At 41.9% G+C, this 17,261-nt stretch overlaps 15 non-coding genes across 15 annotated transcripts; all 15 read right to left on the bottom strand.

Moving 5' to 3' along the window:
- Positions 1-134: 134 nt before the first annotated feature.
- Positions 135-206, bottom strand: TRNAH-GUG (transfer RNA histidin (anticodon GUG)). The gene has a single exon. It is a non-coding gene; the product is annotated as a tRNA-His (tRNA).
- Positions 207-1,491: 1,285 nt separating this feature from the next.
- TRNAS-AGA (transfer RNA serine (anticodon AGA)) lies at positions 1,492-1,573 on the bottom strand. Its single transcript has one exon. It is a non-coding gene; the product is annotated as a tRNA-Ser (tRNA).
- Positions 1,574-3,226: 1,653 nt separating this feature from the next.
- Positions 3,227-3,308, bottom strand: TRNAS-AGA (transfer RNA serine (anticodon AGA)). The gene has a single exon. It is a non-coding gene; the product is annotated as a tRNA-Ser (tRNA).
- Positions 3,309-3,603: 295 nt separating this feature from the next.
- On the bottom strand, positions 3,604-3,675 carry TRNAH-GUG (transfer RNA histidin (anticodon GUG)). The gene has a single exon. It is a non-coding gene; the product is annotated as a tRNA-His (tRNA).
- A 1,287-nt stretch (positions 3,676-4,962) lies between these two features.
- Positions 4,963-5,044, bottom strand: TRNAS-AGA (transfer RNA serine (anticodon AGA)). The gene has a single exon. It is a non-coding gene; the product is annotated as a tRNA-Ser (tRNA).
- Positions 5,045-6,540: 1,496 nt separating this feature from the next.
- On the bottom strand, positions 6,541-6,612 carry TRNAH-GUG (transfer RNA histidin (anticodon GUG)). The gene has a single exon. It is a non-coding gene; the product is annotated as a tRNA-His (tRNA).
- A 1,281-nt stretch (positions 6,613-7,893) lies between these two features.
- Positions 7,894-7,975, bottom strand: TRNAS-AGA (transfer RNA serine (anticodon AGA)). Its single transcript has one exon. It is a non-coding gene; the product is annotated as a tRNA-Ser (tRNA).
- Positions 7,976-8,270: 295 nt separating this feature from the next.
- On the bottom strand, positions 8,271-8,342 carry TRNAH-GUG (transfer RNA histidin (anticodon GUG)). The gene has a single exon. It is a non-coding gene; the product is annotated as a tRNA-His (tRNA).
- Positions 8,343-9,628: 1,286 nt separating this feature from the next.
- Positions 9,629-9,710, bottom strand: TRNAS-AGA (transfer RNA serine (anticodon AGA)). Its single transcript has one exon. It is a non-coding gene; the product is annotated as a tRNA-Ser (tRNA).
- Positions 9,711-10,005: 295 nt separating this feature from the next.
- Positions 10,006-10,077, bottom strand: TRNAH-GUG (transfer RNA histidin (anticodon GUG)). Its single transcript has one exon. It is a non-coding gene; the product is annotated as a tRNA-His (tRNA).
- Positions 10,078-11,954: 1,877 nt separating this feature from the next.
- TRNAS-AGA (transfer RNA serine (anticodon AGA)) lies at positions 11,955-12,036 on the bottom strand. Its single transcript has one exon. It is a non-coding gene; the product is annotated as a tRNA-Ser (tRNA).
- Positions 12,037-12,331: 295 nt separating this feature from the next.
- On the bottom strand, positions 12,332-12,403 carry TRNAH-GUG (transfer RNA histidin (anticodon GUG)). The gene has a single exon. It is a non-coding gene; the product is annotated as a tRNA-His (tRNA).
- Positions 12,404-14,280: 1,877 nt separating this feature from the next.
- On the bottom strand, positions 14,281-14,362 carry TRNAS-AGA (transfer RNA serine (anticodon AGA)). The gene has a single exon. It is a non-coding gene; the product is annotated as a tRNA-Ser (tRNA).
- Positions 14,363-14,657: 295 nt separating this feature from the next.
- TRNAH-GUG (transfer RNA histidin (anticodon GUG)) lies at positions 14,658-14,729 on the bottom strand. The gene has a single exon. It is a non-coding gene; the product is annotated as a tRNA-His (tRNA).
- A 1,286-nt stretch (positions 14,730-16,015) lies between these two features.
- Positions 16,016-16,097, bottom strand: TRNAF-AAA (transfer RNA phenylalanine (anticodon AAA)). The gene has a single exon. It is a non-coding gene; the product is annotated as a tRNA-Phe (tRNA).
- Between the last annotated feature and the right edge of the window lie 1,164 nt (positions 16,098-17,261).

The raw sequence follows: 17,261 nt of genomic DNA, 5'->3' as shown, positions 1-17,261 counted from the left end.
TTTAAATAATTTGTCGTTAAATCGTTTAAATATTTTAAAGGATCTGTTTTTAATAGACATTTTACAAAAACAACTGGTACATTTGGTAATTCTGTAAAAGAAAAACCCAACTGCCGTGACATTGCCAACCACAATGCCGTGACTCGGATTCGAACCGAGGTTGCTGCAGCCACAACGCAGAGTACTAACCACTATACGATCACGGCAAGCTACTTGTGCTCAATAACATACAGTGACATGGAGAATTTATAATTCGAAACACTCAGGGAACTCCAGTGATAGGCTGAATGTGTTCATTGCTTCCTCATTCCTTATACAAAGGCTTTGTCTCCTCAGTGGTTGATAGGCTGAAACCGTTTCCTGGTTGCCTGCTTGTGAACTGCCAGAAGTCAAAGATCACACATACACTTGTTGGCCTGTGATGGGACACCAATGCAGAGAAACACACCTGGCGCAGATCTTCTATTCTGTCTATTAGACCTGCATCTCCCCTGTACCTCCTCAAGCCATCTGTATGTGAAGCAAGAAAAAGTTAAGGAGCGGTCCATCTATACTTTTGTAGGGAGGATGCTGCCGTGAGCTCCTCCCAGCTAATCACACAAACAGCAGTAAAGCAAGATAACTACACAGTTAGGGGGGACTGCATGGTTAGGTTTTTGAGGAATTATTGAAACTGACCTCAGTGACCCATGATCAGAGCTGTGGCTAATGACTGCGTGCCCAATTATGATGAAGCAAGCACCATTGCTCGTAGGGGCACCACAACACGCTTTTCTTAGCTCATTGAATTAAAGTATAAACCTCTGCCATGTATGAGTGGTAAAGGCTTGTTAATTTGGTTGCTTTTCCAATTCACGTCTGACAACAAGATGAAGGAACATTGGGGCATCAGAAGCTTTGGAAAGTAGCCACCAACCTCAGAGAAAGAGAGAAAGAGGGAAAAGGCAGTATGAGGTGTGGAGAAAACAGCAGCAGGTACAAGGAGCTCAAATGAGATTAATGGCGCCTAAATAGAGCACGTAAAGGAACAGTTACAAATCTAAGAAAAAGGAAAGAAAGACTAGGAAAAAAACACGGAAAGAGCCTGTAGATAAAATTCTCTTCCTGGGACAGCAGGCTAAAAGAAATTACACAGGGAGCAGTTAAGCTTGTAACACGGGGAAAATAGAAAAGAAAATGCAGTTTTATGAAGTGTGTTGCCTAATCCAGCAAGCACTTTTGTTTTATTTTTCTATTTGCTTCTTTTATTGGTAAAGTAAGTTTCAAGTGCATGAATGGTATGACTGAGAGAGCCAGGGTATAATAATTTGAAGTGTTTGCACCAGCGCTAATGTAGGACGAGAGTTATAGCAAAGATATGAAAGGGGTAGCGATAATAAATATGTGAATGGGCAATAGTGACACCCAAATAAGCCTCCTATTTATAAAACTGACATGGAAGAAATTCTAAAGGTTAGCTTCTGAAATTGTAGCCGATGTTAAAAAGTTTCTCGTTGTTGGCAGGATTCGAACCTGCGCGGGGAGACCCCAATGGATTTCTAGTCCATCGCCTTAACCACTCGGCCACAACAACTGACTGTAAGTTTTGTGCAAATAATCTGCATGAAAGTTTTTAAGGTGTGCCACAGCAAATTCCTGATATCCTGCAATGCACTTTTTAAAAATAATGTTTTTTTCAGCAGGCACATTCTCTCCTAAAAACAAAAATAAGGCTACATCTTATAATCATGTGTGTTTAAATAATTTGTCGTTAGATCGTTTAAATATTTTAAAGGATCTGTTTTTAATAGACATTTTACAAAAACAACTGGTACATTTGGTAATTCTGTAAAAGAAAAACCCAACTGCCGTGACATTGCCAACCACAATGCCATGACTCGGATTCGTACCGACGTTGCTGCGGCCACAACGCAGAGTACTAACCTCTATACGATCACGGCAAGCTACTTGGGCTCAATAACATGCAGTGACATGGAGAATTTATAATTCGGAACACTCAGGGAACTCCTGTGATAGGCTGAATGTGTTCATTGCTTCCTCATTGCTTATACAAAGGCTTTGTCTCCTCAGTGGTTGATAGGCTGAAACCGTTTCCTGGCCGCCTGCTTGTGAACTGCCAGAAGTCAAAGATCACACATACACTTGTGGGCCTGTGATGGGACACCAATGCAGAGAAACACACCTGGCGCAGATCTTCTATTCTGTCTATTAGACCTTCATCTCCCCTGTACCTCCTCAAGCCATCTGTATGTGAAGCAAGAAAAAGTTAAGGAGCGGTCCATCTACACTTTTATAGGGAGGATGCTGCCGTGAGCTCCTCCCAGCTAATCACACAAACAGCAGTAAAGCAAGATAACTACACAGTTAGGGGGGACTGCATGGATAGGTTTTTGAGGAATTATTGAAACTGACCTCAGTGACCCATGATCAGAGCTGTGGCTAATGACTGCGTGCCCAATTATGATGAAGCAAGCACCATTGCTCGTAGGGGCCCCACAACACGCTTTTCTTAGCTCATTGAATTAAAGTATAAACCTCTGCCATGTATGAGTGGTAAAGGCTTGTTAATTTGGTTGCTTTTCCAATTCACGTCTGACAACAAGATGAAGGAACATTGGGGCATCAGAAGCTTTGGAAAGTAGCCACCAACCTCAGAGAAAGAGAGAAAGAGGGAAATGGCAGTATGAGGTGTGGAGAAAACAGCAGCAGGTACAAGGAGCTCAAATGCGATTAATGGCGCCTAAATAGAGCACGTAAAGGAACAGTTACAAATCTAAGAAAAGGGAAAGAAAGACTAGGAAAAAAACACGGAAAGAGCCTGTAGATAAAATTCTCTTCCTGGGACAGCAGGCTAAGAGAAATTACACAGGGAGCAGTTAAGCTTGTAACACGGGGAGAATAGAAAAGAAAATGCAGTTTTATGAAGTGTGTTTGCCTAATCCAGCAAGCACTTTTGTTTTATTTTTCTATTTGCTTCTTTTATTGGTAAAGTAAGTTTCAAGTGCATGAATGGTATGACTGAGAGAGCCAGGGTATAATAATTTGAAGTGTTTGCACCAGCGCTAATGTAGGACGAGAGTTATAGCAAAGATATGAAAGGGGTAGCGATAATAAATATGTGAAAGGGCAATAGTGACACCAAAATAAGCCACCTATTTATAAAACTGACATGGAAGAAATTCTAAAGGTTAACTTCTGAAATTGTAGCCGATGTTAAAAAGTTTCTCGTTGTTGGCAGGATTCGAACCTGCGCGGGGAGACCCCAATGGATTTCTAGTCCATCGCCTTAACCACTCGGCCACACCAACTGACTGTAAGTTATGTGCAAATAATCTGCATGAAAGTTTTCAAGGTGTGCCACAGCAAATTCCTGATATCCTGCAATGCACTTTTTAAAAATAATGTTTTTTTCAGCAGGCACATTCTCTCCTAAAAACAAAAATAAGGATGCATCTTATAATCATGTGTGTTTAAATAATTTGTCGTTAAATCGTTTAAATATTTTAAAGGATCTGTTTTTAATAGACATTTTACAAAAACAACTGGTACATTTGGTAATTCTGTAAAAGAAAAACCCAACTGCCGTGACATTGCCAACCACAATGCCGTGACTCGGATTCGAACCGAGGTTGCTGCAGCCACAACGCAGAGTACTAACCACTATACGATCACGGCGAGCTACTTGGGCTCAATAACATACAGTGACATGGAGAATTTATAATTCGAAACACTCAGGGAACTCCAGTGATAGGCTGAATGTGTTCATTGCTTCCTCATTCCTTATACAAAGGCTTTGTCTCCTCAGTGGTTGATAGGCTGAAACCGTTTCCTGGTTGCCTGCTTGTGAACTGCCAGAAGTCAAAGATCACACATACACTTGTTGGCCTGTGATGGGACACCAATGCAGAGAAACACACCTGGCGCAGATCTTCTATTCTGTCTATTAGACCTGCATCTCCCCTGTACCTCCTCAAGCCATCTGTATGTGAAGCAAGAAAAAGTTAAGGAGCGGTCCATCTATACTTTTATAGGGAGGATGCTGCCGTGAGCTCCTCCCAGCTAATCACACAAACAGCAGTAAAGCAAGATAACTATACAGTTAGGGGGGACTGCATGGTTAGGTTTTTGAGGAATTATTGAAACTGACCTCAGTGACCCATGATCAGAGCTGTGGCTAATGACTGCGCGCCCAATTATGATGAAGCAAGCACCATGGCTCGTAGGGGCCCCACAACACGCTTTTCTTAGCTCATTGAATTAAAGTATAAACCTCTGCCATGTATGAGTGGTAAAGGCTTGTTAATTTGGTTGCTTTTCCAATTCACGTCTGACAACAAGATGAAGGAACATTGGGGCATCAGAAGCTTTGGAAAGTAGCCACCAACCTCAGAGAAAGAGAGAAAGAGGGAAAAGGCAGTATGAGGTGTGGAGAAAACAGCAGCAGGTACAAGGAGCTCAAATGAGATTAATGGCGCCTAAATAGAGCACATAAAGGAACAGTTACAAATCTAAGAAAAGGGAAAGAAAGACTAGGAAAAAAACACGGAAAGAGCCTGTAGATAAAATTCTCTTCCTGGGACAGCAGGCTAAGAGAAATTACACAGTGAGCAGTTAAGCTTGTAACACGGGGAGAATAGAAAAGAAAATGCTGTTTTATGAAGTGTGTTTGCCTAATCCAGCAAGCACTTTTATTTTATTTTTCTATTTGCTTCTTTTATTGGTAAAGTAAGTTTCAAGTGCATGAATGGTATGACTGAGAGAGCCAGGGTATAATAATTTGAAGTGTTTGCACCAGCGCTAATGTAGGACGAGAGTTATAGCAAAGATATGAAAGGGGTAGCGATAATAAATATGTGAAAGGGCAATAGTGACACCAAAAATAAGCCACCTATTTATAAAACTGACATGGAAGAAATTCTAAAGGTTAACTTCTGAAATTGTAGCCGATGTTAAAAAGTTTCTCGTTGTTGGCAGGATTCGAACCTGCGCGGGGAGACCCCAATGGATTTCTAGTCCATCGCCTTAACCACTCGGCCACAACAACTGACTGTAAGTTTTGTGCAAATAATCTGTATGAAAGTTTTCAAGGTGTCCCACAGCAAATTCCTGGTATTCTGCAATGCACTTTTTTAAAATAATGTATTTTTCAGCAGGCACATTCTCTCCTAAAAACAAAAATTGCATGAGTATATGTCTAGTTTGGAAAAGGATAGGCTTTCATGCATACTCTCATGTGGCACTCACGTTTTTGGGACCCTATTGCACTCTGTTTTCGTGCTGCTTTTAGTCTATGGCCCATATTACAGAAGTCTACCATCTTTGAGTATTTGAGGCTCCTTTGTAAGTGCTTTATCTTTTTTACTTGAAGAGCTATATAATAAAGGGGTCAGGGAAAGATTGCATTTATGGAAGATAAAAGAAGGCACACTTGTCTCACCAAATGCCGTAGAGAAACCTGATGTTTTACTCATGTTATCCTTAGTTTGTTTTTGTTAGACCTTGCATTCTTAAGGTGGCCTCAACCCTACCTTATTGCTTTTCACCTACGCATTTTGCTGTATCTTTTTGTTGGCCTTAGGACTCTGATCACTTTATTGCTACTAATCAGTGCTGAAGTGAACGTGCTTCTTCCCTAATCATGTGTGTAATTGGAGTATACCTGACTGACAGATTTCATTGACTTGAAAGCCCCTTGTAAAGTGGTATACCATATACCCAGGGACTGATTGTGCCACCCAAAAAAGTATCATTTCAAACCTGTCTCAAGCCTGCTACTGCAGTGCCTGTGCTGCAGTGTACTGCCACTTCGACTTGCCATTTAAAACTACTTGCCAAGCCTTAAACTCCAATTTTATTACATATAATTAACCAAAAGGTAGGCCCTAGGTAGTCCTAGGGGCATCATGCTATGTAAGTAAAAGGTAAGACATGTACTGTGGTAGTTTGCATGTCCTGGTAGTACAAAACAGTCTATTACATTTTTCACTACTGTGAGGTCTGCCCCTCTCGTAGGTTAGCATTGGGTATTCCCTTATACTTTTTGGGGGGTAATTCCATATCAGAGAGGAGAAGCTTTATTTATTTATTGATAAATCCTATTTACTGGTGAGGTTGGATTTAACTTTACTACTTTATAAATGCCATTTTTTGAGAGTGAGCATTTCTCTGCACTTACTGCTCTATTTGCCTGAAAACCTGTCTCCAATTGACGTCTGGATTGGGCTGCGAGACAGCTACATTTGTGCATTCCCTCTAGACAGCCACAATACAGGTCACTCAACTGCAACTGCATTCATCTGCATTCTGATTGGCATGGGGGAGAGCTCCATTCCCCCACCGCAAATAGGTTCAAGAACGATAATTTATGTCAGTAGGTACAATATAGCTACATCTTATAATCATGTGTGTTAAAATAATTTGTCGTTAGATCGTTTAAATATTTTAAAGGATCTGTTTTAATAGACATTTGACAAAAACAACTGGTACATTTTGTAATTCTGCAAAAGAGAAACCCAACTGCAGTGACATTGCCAACCACAATGCCGTGACTCGGATTCGAACCGAGGTTGCTGCGGCCACAACGCAGAGTACTAACCACTATACGATCACGGCGAGCTACTTGGGCTCAATAACATACAGTGACATGGAGAATTTATAATTCGGTACACTCAGGGAACTCCTGTGATAGGCTGAATGTGTTAATTGCTTCCTCATTCCTTATACAAAGGCTTTGTCTCCTCAGTGGTTGATAGGCTGAAACTGTTTCCTGGCCGCCTGCTTGTGAACTGCCAGGAGTCAAAGATCACACATACACTTGTGGGCCTGTGATGGGATACCAATGCAGAGAAACACACCTGGCGCAGATCTTCTATACTGTCTAGTAGACCTGCATCTCCCCTGTACCTCCTCAAGCCATCTGTATGTGAAGCAAGAAAGAGTTAAGGAGCGGTCCATCTACACTTTTATAGGGAGGATGCTGCCATGAGCTCCTCCCAGCTAATCACACAAACAGCAGTAAAGCAAGATAACTACACAGTTAGGGGGGACTGCATGGTTAGGTTTTTGAGGAATTATTGAAACTGACCTCAGTGACCCATGATCAGAGCTGTGGCTAATGACTGCATGCCTAATTATGATGAAGCAAGCACCATGGCTCGTAGGGGCCCCACAACACGCTTTTCTTAGCTCAATTAAAGTATAAACCTCTGCCATATATGAGTGGTAAAGGCTTGTTAATTTGGTTGCTTTTCCAATTCACGTCTGACAACAAGATGAAGGAACATTGGGGCATCAGAAGCTTTGGAAAGTAGCCACCAACCTCAGAGAAAGAGAGAAAGAGGGAAAAGGCAGTATGAGGTGTGGAGAAAACAGCAGCAGGTACAAGGAGCTCAAATGAGATTAATGGCACCTAAATAGAGCACGTAAAGGAACAGTTACAAATCTAAGAAAAAGGAAAGAAAGACTAGGAAAAAAACACGGAAAGAGCCTGTAGATAAAATTCTCTTCCTGGGACAGCAGGCTAAGAGAAATTACACAGGGAGCAGTTAAGCTTGTAACACGGGGAGAATAGAAAAGAAAATGCAGTTTTATGAAGTGTGTTGCCTAATCCAGCAAGCACTTTTGTTTTATTTTTCTATTTGCTTCTTTTATTGGTAAAGTAAGTTTCAAGTGCATGAATGGTATGACTGAGAGAGCCAGGGTATAATAATTTGAAGTGTTTGCACCAGCGCTAATGTAGGACGAGAGTTATAGCAAAGATATGAAAGGGGTAGCGATAATAAATATGTAAACGGGCAACAGTGACACCAAAATAAGCCACCTATTTATAAAACTGACATGGAAGAAATTCTAAAGGTTAGCTTCTGAAATTGTAGCCGATGTTAAAAAGTTTCTCGTTGTTGGCAGGATTCGAACCTGCGCGGGGAGACCCCAATGGATTTCTAGTCCATCGCCTTAACCACTCGGCCACAACAACTGACTGTGAGTTTTGTGCAAATAATCTGCATGAAAGTTTTCAAGGTGTGCCACAGCAAATTCCTGATATTCTGCAATGCACTTTTTAAAAATAATGTTTTTTTCAGCAGGCACATTCTCTCCTAAAAACAAAAATAAGGCTACATCTTATAATCATGTGTGTTTAAATAATTTGTCGTTAAATCGTTTAAATATTTTAAAGGATCTGTTTTTAATAGACATTTTACAAAAACAACTGGTACATTTGGTAATTCTGTAAAAGAAAAACCCAACTGCCGTGACATTGCCAACCACAATGCCGTGACTCGGATTCGAACCGAGGTTGCTGCAGCCACAACGCAGAGTACTAACCACTATACGATCACGGCGAGCTACTTGGGCTCAATAACATACAGTGACATGGAGAATTTATAATTCGAAACACTCAGGGAACTCCAGTGATAGACTGAATGTGTTCATTGCTTCCTCATTCCTTATACAAAGGCTTTGTCTCCTCAGTGGTTGATAGGCTGAAACCGTTTCCTGGTTGCCTGCTTGTGAACTGCCAGAAGTCAAAGATCACACATACACTTGTTGGCCTGTGATGGGACACCAATGCAGAGAAACACACCTGGCGCAGATCTTCTATTCTGTCTATTAGACCTGCATCTCCCCTGTACCTCCTCAAGCCATCTGTATGTGAAGCAAGAAAAAGTTAAGGAGCGGTCCATCTATACTTTTATAGGGAGGATGCTGCCGTGAGCTCCTCCCAGCTAATCACACAAACAGCAGTAAAGCAAGATAACTACATAGTTAGGGGGGACTGCATGGATAGGTTTTTGAGGAATTATTGAAACTGACCTCAGTGACCCATGATCAGAGCTGTGGCTAATGACTGCGTGCCCAATTATGATGAAGCAAGCACCATTGCTCGTAGGGGCCCCACAACACGCTTTTCTTAGCTCATTGAATTAAAGTATAAACCTCTGCCATGTATGAGTGGTAAAGGCTTGTTAATTTGGTTGCTTTTCCAATTCACGTCTGACAACAAGATGAAGGAACATTGGGGCATCAGAAGCTTTGGAAAGTAGCCACCAACCTCAGAGAAAGAGAGAAAGAGGGAAAAGGCAGTATGAGGTGTGGAGAAAACAGCAGCAGGTACAAGGAGCTCAAATGAGATTAATGGCGCCTAAATAGAGCACGTAAAGGAACAGTTACAAATCTAAGAAAAGGGAAAGAAAGACTAGGAAAAAAACACGGAAAGAGCCTGTAGATAAAATTCTCTTCCTGGGACAGCAGGCTAAGAGAAATTACACAGGGAGCAGTTAAGCTTGTAACACGGGGAGAATAGAAAAGAAAATGCAGTTTTATGAAGTGTGTTTGCCTAATCCAGCAAGCACTTTTGTTTTATTTTTCTATTTGCTTCTTTTATTGGTAAAGTAAGTTTCAAGTGCATGAATGGTATGACTGAGAGAGCCAGGGCATAATAATTTGAAGTGTTTGCACCAGCGCTAATGTAGGACGAGAGTTATAGCAAAGATATGAAAGGGGTAGCGATAATAAATATGTGAAAGGGCAATAGTGACACCAAAATAAGCCACCTATTTATAAAACTGACATGGAAGAAATTCTAAAGGTTAACTTCTGAAATTGTAGCCGATGTTAAAAAGTTTCTCGTTGTTGGCAGAATTCGAACCTGCGCGGGGAGACCCCAATGGATTTCTAGTCCATCGCCTTAACCACTCGGCCACAACAACTGACTGTAAGTTTTGTGCAAATAATCTGCATGAAAGTTTTCAAGGTGTGCCACAGCAAATTCCTGATATCCTGCAATGCACTTTTTAAAAATAATGTTTTTTTCAGCAGGCACATTCTCTCCTAAAAACAAAAATAAGGCTACATCTTATAATCATGTGTGTTTAAATAATTTGTCGTTAAATCGTTTAAATATTTTAAAGGATCTGTTTTTAATAGACATTTTACAAAAACAACTGGTACATTTGGTAATTCTGTAAAAGAAAAACCCAACTGCCGTGACATTGCCAACCACAATGCCGTGACTCGGATTCGAACCGAGGTTGCTGCAGCCACAACGCAGAGTACTAACCACTATACGATCACGGCGAGCTACTTGGGCTCAATAACATACAGTGACATGGAGAATTTATAATTCGGTACACTCAGGGAACTCCTGTGATAGGCTGAATGTGTTCATTGCTTCCTCATTCCTTATACAAAGGCTTTGTCTCCTCAGTGGTTGATAGGCTGAAACTGTTTCCTGGTTGCCTGCTTGTGAACTGCCCGGAGTCAAAGATCACACATACACTTGTGGGCCTGTGATGGGATACCAATGCAGAGAAACACACCTGGCGCAGATCTTCTATTCTGTCTATTAGACCTGCATCTCCCCTGTACCTCCTCAAGCCATCTGTATGTGAAGCAAGAAAAAGTTAAGGAGCGGTCTATCTACACTTTTATAGGGAGGATGCTGCCGTGAGCTCCTCCCAGCTAATCACACAAACAGCAGTAAAGCAAGATAACTACACAGTTAGGGGGGACTGCATGGTTAGGTTTTTGAGGAATTATTGAAACTGACCTCAGTGACCCATGATCAGAGCTGTGGCTAATGACTGCGTGCCTAATTATGATGAAGCAAGCACCAAGGCTCGTAGGGGCCCCACAACACGCTTTTCTTAGCTCAATTAAAGTATAAACCTCTGCCATGTATGAGTGGTAAGGGCTTGTTAATTTGGTTGCTTTTCCAATTCACGTCTGACAACGAGATGAAGGAACATTGGGGCATCAGACGCTTTGGAAAGTAGCCACCAACCTCAGAGAAAGAGAGAAAGAGGGAAAAGGCAGTATGAGGTGTGGAGAAAACAGCAGCAGGTACAAGGAGCTCAAATGAGATTAATGGCGCCTAAATAGAGCACGTAAAGGAACAGTTACAAATCTAAGAAAAAGGAAAGAAAGACTAGGAAAAAAACACGGAAAGAGCCTGTAGATAAAATTCTCTTCCTGGGACAGCAGGCTAAGAGAAATTACACAGGGAGCCGTTAAGCTTGTAACACGGGGAGAATAGTAGGCCTGGGCGAAGCACTACGCTCCGCTCGCGGAGTTTGCGAAGTTTTTGCAACTTCGCACTACGCGAGCGGCACGTAGTACAGTGCAAACATGCGTAGTGCAGCGTAGCGTAGTGCAGCGCTCATTTTTTGCTTGTTCGCGGTCCTGAACGTCATGTTCGCGACCACGAGCAAGCAAAATGACATCCCAGCGAGATTCTTGCTTGTTCGCGGTCCTGAACGTCATGTTCGCGACCACGAGCAAGCAACGCTCAACGCGAGGAGGTCAGGTTTTTCATTGTGAGTGGTTGCGCATGCTCGCGACCGCTCTCAATGAGAAACTACCTGTTCGCATTGAGAAAGCTGCCGCTCGAGTAATAATCTCCTCGAGCAGCAGAAAACTACAGCTCGCACTGTGCAAGATGCCGTTTTCAATGCTTGCACAGTGCCGGATGCTTGTTCGCACTGTGCAATCATTGAAACACATCTTGCACAGTGCGAACATGCTACTACGCAGCTCGCGTAGTGCTACGTGAAGTTCGCGTAGTGCGAAGTTCACTTCGCGTAGCTTCGCGTAGCACTACTTCGCGAACTACGCCCACCCCTAGAGAATAGAAAAGAAAATGCAGTTTTATGAAGTGTGTTTGCCTAATCCAGCAAGCACTTTTGTTTTATTTTTCTATTTGCTTCTTTTATTGGTAAAGTAAGTTTCAAGTGCATGAATGGTATGACTGAGAGAGCCAGGGTATAATAATTTGAAGTGTTTGCACCAGCGCTAATGTAGGACGAGAGTTATAGCAAAGATATGAAAGGGGTAGCGATAATGAATATGTGAAAGGGCAATAGTGACCCCAAAATAAGCCACCTATTTATAAAACTGACATGGAAGAAATTCTAAAGGTTAACTTCTGAAATTGTAGCCGATGTTAAAAAGTTTCTCGTTGTTGGCAGAATTCGAACCTGCGCGGGGAGACCCCAATGGATTTCTAGTCCATCGCCTTAACCACTCGGCCACAACAACTGACTGTAAGTTTTGTGCAAATAATCTGCATGAAAGTTTTCAAGGTGTGCCACAGCAAATTCCTGATATCCTGCAATGCACTTTTTAAAAATAATGTTTTTTTCAGCAGGCACATTCTCTCCTAAAAACAAAAATAAGGCTACATCTTATAATCATGTGTGTTTAAATAATTTGTCGTTAAATCGTTTAAATATTTTAAAGGATCTGTTTTTAATAGACATTTTACAAAAACAACTGGTACATTTGGTAATTCTGTAAAAGAAAAACCCAACTGCCGTGACATTGCCAACCACAATGCCGTGACTCGGATTCGAACCGAGGTTGCTGCAGCCACAACGCAGAGTACTAACCACTATACGATCACGGCGAGCTACTTGGGCTCAATAACATACAGTGACATGGAGAATTTATAATTCGGTACACTCAGGGAACTCCTGTGATAGGCTGAATGTGTTCATTGCTTCCTCATTCCTTATACAAAGGCTTTGTCTCCTCAGTGGTTGATAGGCTGAAACTGTTTCCTGGTTGCCTGCTTGTGAACTGCCCGGAGTCAAAGATCACACATACACTTGTGGGCCTGTGATGGGATACCAATGCAGAGAAACACACCTGGCGCAGATCTTCTATTCTGTCTATTAGACCTGCATCTCCCCTGTACCTCCTCAAGCCATCTGTATGTGAAGCAAAAAAAAGTTAAGGAGCGGTCTATCTACACTTTTATAGGGAGGATGCTGCCGTGAGCTCCTCCCAGCTAATCACACAAACAGCAGTAAAGCAAGATAACTACACAGTTAGGGGGGACTGCATGGTTAGGTTTTTGAGGAATTATTGAAACTGACCTCAGTGACCCATGATCAGAGCTGTGGCTAATGACTGCATGCCTAATTATGATGAAGCAAGCACCAAGGCTCGTAGGGGCCCCACAACACGCTTTTCTTAGCTCAATTAAAGTATAAACCTCTGCCATGTATGAGTGGTAAGGGCTTGTTAATTTGGTTGCTTTTCCAATTCACGTCTGACAACGAGATGAAGGAACATTGGGGCATCAGACGCTTTGGAAAGTAGCCACCAACCTCAGAGAAAGAGAGAAAGAGGGAAAAGGCAGTATGAGGTGTGGAGAAAACAGCAGCAGGTACAAGGAGCTCAAATGAGATTAATGGCGCCTAAATAGAGCACGTAAAGGAACAGTTACAAATCTAAGAAAAAGGAAAGAAAGACTAGGAAAAAAACACGGAAAGAGCCTGTAGATAAAATTCTCTTCCTGGGACAGCAGGCTAAGAGAAATTACACAGGGAGCCGTTAAGCTTGTAACACGGGGAGAATAGTAGGCCTGGGCGAAGCACTACGCTCCGCTCGCGGAGTTTGCGAAGTTTTTGCAACTTCGCACTACGCGAGCGGCACGTAGTACAGTGCAAACATGCGTAGTGCAGCGTAGCGTAGTGCAGCGCTCATTTTTTGCTTGTTCGCGGTCCTGAACGTCATGTTCGCGACCACGAGCAAGCAAAATGACATCCCAGCGAGATTCTTGCTTGTTCGCGGTCCTGAACGTCATGTTCGCGACCACGAGCAAGCAACGCTCAACGCGAGGAGGTCAGGTTTTTCATTGTGAGTGGTTGCGCATGCTCGCGACCGCTCTCAATGAGAAACTACCTGTTCGCATTGAGAAAGCTGCCGCTCGAGTAATAATCTCCTCGAGCAGCAGAAAACTACAGCTCGCACTGTGCAAGATGCCGTTTTCAATGCTTGCACAGTGCCGGATGCTTGTTCGCACTGTGCAATCATTGAAACACATCTTGCACAGTGCGAACATGCTACTACGCAGCTCGCGTAGTGCTACGTGAAGTTCGCGTAGTGCGAAGTTCACTTCGCGTAGCTTCGCGTAGCACTACTTCGCGAACTACGCCCACCCCTAGAGAATAGAAAAGAAAATGCAGTTTTATGAAGTGTGTTTGCCTAATCCAGCAAGCACTTTTGTTTTATTTTTCTATTTGCTTCTTTTATTGGTAAAGTAAGTTTCAAGTGCATGAATGGTATGACTGAGAGAGCCAGGGTATAATAATTTGAAGTGTTTGCACCAGCGCTAATGTAGGACGAGAGTTATAGCAAAGATATGAAAGGGGTAGCGATAATGAATATGTGAAAGGGCAATAGTGACCCCAAAATAAGCCACCTATTTATAAAACTGACATGGAAGAAATTCAAAAGGTTAACTTCTGAAATTGTAGCCGATGTTAAAAAGTTTCTCGTTGTTGGCAGGATTTGAAGCTGCGCAGGGGGACCCCAATGGATTTCTAGTCCATCGCCTTAACCACTCAGCCACAACAACTGACTGTAAGTTTTGTGCAAATAATCTGTATGCAAGTTTTCAAGGTGTCCCACAGCAAATTCCTGATATTCTGCAATGCACTTTTTAAAAATAATGTTTTTTTCAGCAGGCACATTCTCTCCTAAAAACAAAAATAAGGCTACATCTCATAATCATGTGTGTTTAAATAATTTGTCGTTAGATTGTTTAAATATTTTAAAGGATCTGTTTTTAATAGACATTTTACAAAAACAACTGGTACATTTGGTAATTCTGTAAAAGAAAAACCCAACTGCCGTGACATTGCCAACCACAATGCCGTGACTCGGATTCGAACCGAGGTTGCTGCGGCCACAACGCAGAGTACTAACCACTATACGATCACGGCGAGCTACTTGGGCTCAATAACATACAGTGACATGGAGAATTTATAATTCAAAACACTCAGGGAACTCCTGTGATAGGCTTAATGTGTTCATTGCTTCCTCATTCCTTATACAAAGGCTTTGTCTCCTCAGTGGTTGATAGGCTGAAACCGTTTCCTGGCCGCCTGCTTGTGAACTGCCTGAAGTCAAAGATCAAACATACACTTGTGGGCCTGTGATGGGACACCAATGCAGAGAAACACAAATGGCGCAGATCTTCTATTCTTTCTATTAGACCTGCATCTCCCCTGAACCTCCTCAAGCCATCTGTATGTGAAGCAAGAAAAAGTTAAGGAGCGGTCCATCTACACTTTTTTAGGGAGGATGCTGCTGTGAGCTCCTCCCAGCTAATCACACAAACAGCAGTAAAGCAAGATAACTACACAGTTAGGGGGGACTGCATGGTTAGGTTTTTGAGGAATTATTGAAACTGACCTCAGTGACCCATGATCAGAGCTGTGGCTAATGACTGCGTGCCCAATTATGATGAAGCAAGCACCATGGCTCGTAGGGGCCCCACAACACGCTTTTCTTAGCTCATTGAATTAAAGTATAAACTTTTGCCACGTGTAAGTGGTAAAGGCTTGTTAATTTGGTTGCTTTTCCAATTCACGTCTGACAACAAGATGAAGGAACATTGGGGCATCAGAAGCTTTGGAAAGTAGCCACCAACCTCAGAGAAAGAGAGAAAGAGGGAAAAGGCAGTATGAGGTGTGGAGAAAACAGCAGCAGGTACAAGGAGCACAAATGAGATTAATGGCGCCTAAATAGAGCACATAAAGGAACAGTTCCAAATCTAAGAAAAGGGAAAGAAAGACTAGGAAAAAAACACGGAAAGAGCCTGTAGATAAAATTCTCTTCCTGGGACAGCAGGCTAAGAGAAATTACACAGGGAGCAGTTAAGCTTGTAACACGGGGAGAATAGAAAAGAAAATGCAGTTTTATGAAGTGTGTTTGCCTAATCCAGCAAGCACTTTTGTTTTATTTTTCTATTTGCTTCTTTTATTGGTAAAGTAAGTTTCAAGTGCATGAATGGTATGACTGAGAGAGCCAGGGTACAATAATTTGAAGTGTTTGCACTAGCGCTAATGTAGGACGAGAGTTATAGCAAAGATATGAAAGGGGTAGCGATAATAAATATGTGAAAGGGCAATAGTGACACCAAAATAAGCCGCCTATTTATAAAATTGACATGGAAGAAATTCTAAAGGTTAACTTTTGAAATTGTAGCCGATGTTAAAAAGTTTCTCGTTGTTGGCAGAACTCGAAGCTGCGCGGGGAGACCCCAATGGATTTTTGGTTCATCGCCTTAACCACTCGGCCACAACAACTGACTGTAAGTTTTTTGCAAATAATCTGTATGAAAGTTTTCAAGGTGTCCCACAGCAAATTCCTGGTATTCTGCAATGCACTTTTTAAAAATAATGTTTTTTTCAGCAGGCACATTCTCTCCTAAAAACAAAAATTGCATGAGTATATCTCTAGTTTGGAAAAGGATAGGCTTTCATGCATACTCTCATGTGGCACTCAAGTTTTTGGGACCCTATTGCACTCTGTTTTCGTGCTGCTTTTAGTCTTTGGCCCATATTTCAGAAGTCTACCATCTTTGAGTATTTGAGGCTCCTTTGTAAGTGCTTTATCTTTTTTACTTGAAGAGCTATATAATAAAGGGGTCAGGGAAAGATTGCATTTATGGATGATAAAAGAAGGCACACTTGTCTCACCAAATGCCGTAGAGAAACCTGATGTTTTAACTCATGTTATCCTTAGTTTGTTTTTGTTAGACCTTGCATTCTTAAGATGGCCTCAACCCTACCTTATTGCTTTTCACCTACACATTTTGCTGTATCTTTTTGTTGGCCTTAGGACTCTGATCACTTTATCGCTACTAATCAGTGCTGAAGTGCACATGCTTCTTCCCTAATCATGTGTGTAATTGGAGTATACCTGACTGACAGATTTAATTGACTTGAAAGCACCTTGTAAAGTGGTATACCATATACCCAGGGACTGATTGTGCTGCCCAAAGAAGTAGCATTTCAAACCTGTCTCAAGCCTGCTACTGCAGTGCCTGTGCTGCAGTGTACTGCCACTTCGACTTGCCATTTAAAACTACTTGCCAAGCCCTAAACTCCAATTTTATTACATATAATTAACCCCTAAGGTAGGCCCTAGGTAGTCCTAGGGGCATCATGCTATGTAAGTAAAAGGTAAGACATGTACTGTGGTAGTTTGCATGTCCTGGTAGTACCAAGCAGTCTATTACATTTTTCACTACAGTGAGGTCTACCCCTCACATAGGTTAGCATTGGGTATTCCCTTATACTTTTTGGGGGGTAATTCCATATCAGAGAGGAGAAGCTTTATTTATTTATTGATAAATCCTATTTACTGGTGAGGTTGGATTTAACTTTACTATTTTATAAATGCCATTTTTAGAGAGTGAGCATTTCTCTGCACTTACTGCTCTATTTGCCGGAAAACCTGTCTCCAAT

Source organism: Lissotriton helveticus, chromosome 12 (assembly GCF_964261635.1).
Source record: "Lissotriton helveticus chromosome 12, aLisHel1.1, whole genome shotgun sequence".
NCBI lineage: Eukaryota > Metazoa > Chordata > Amphibia > Caudata > Salamandridae > Lissotriton > Lissotriton helveticus.
Note: the sequence above shows the minus strand (reverse complement) of the source record. Positions and strands in the feature narration are given on the sequence as shown.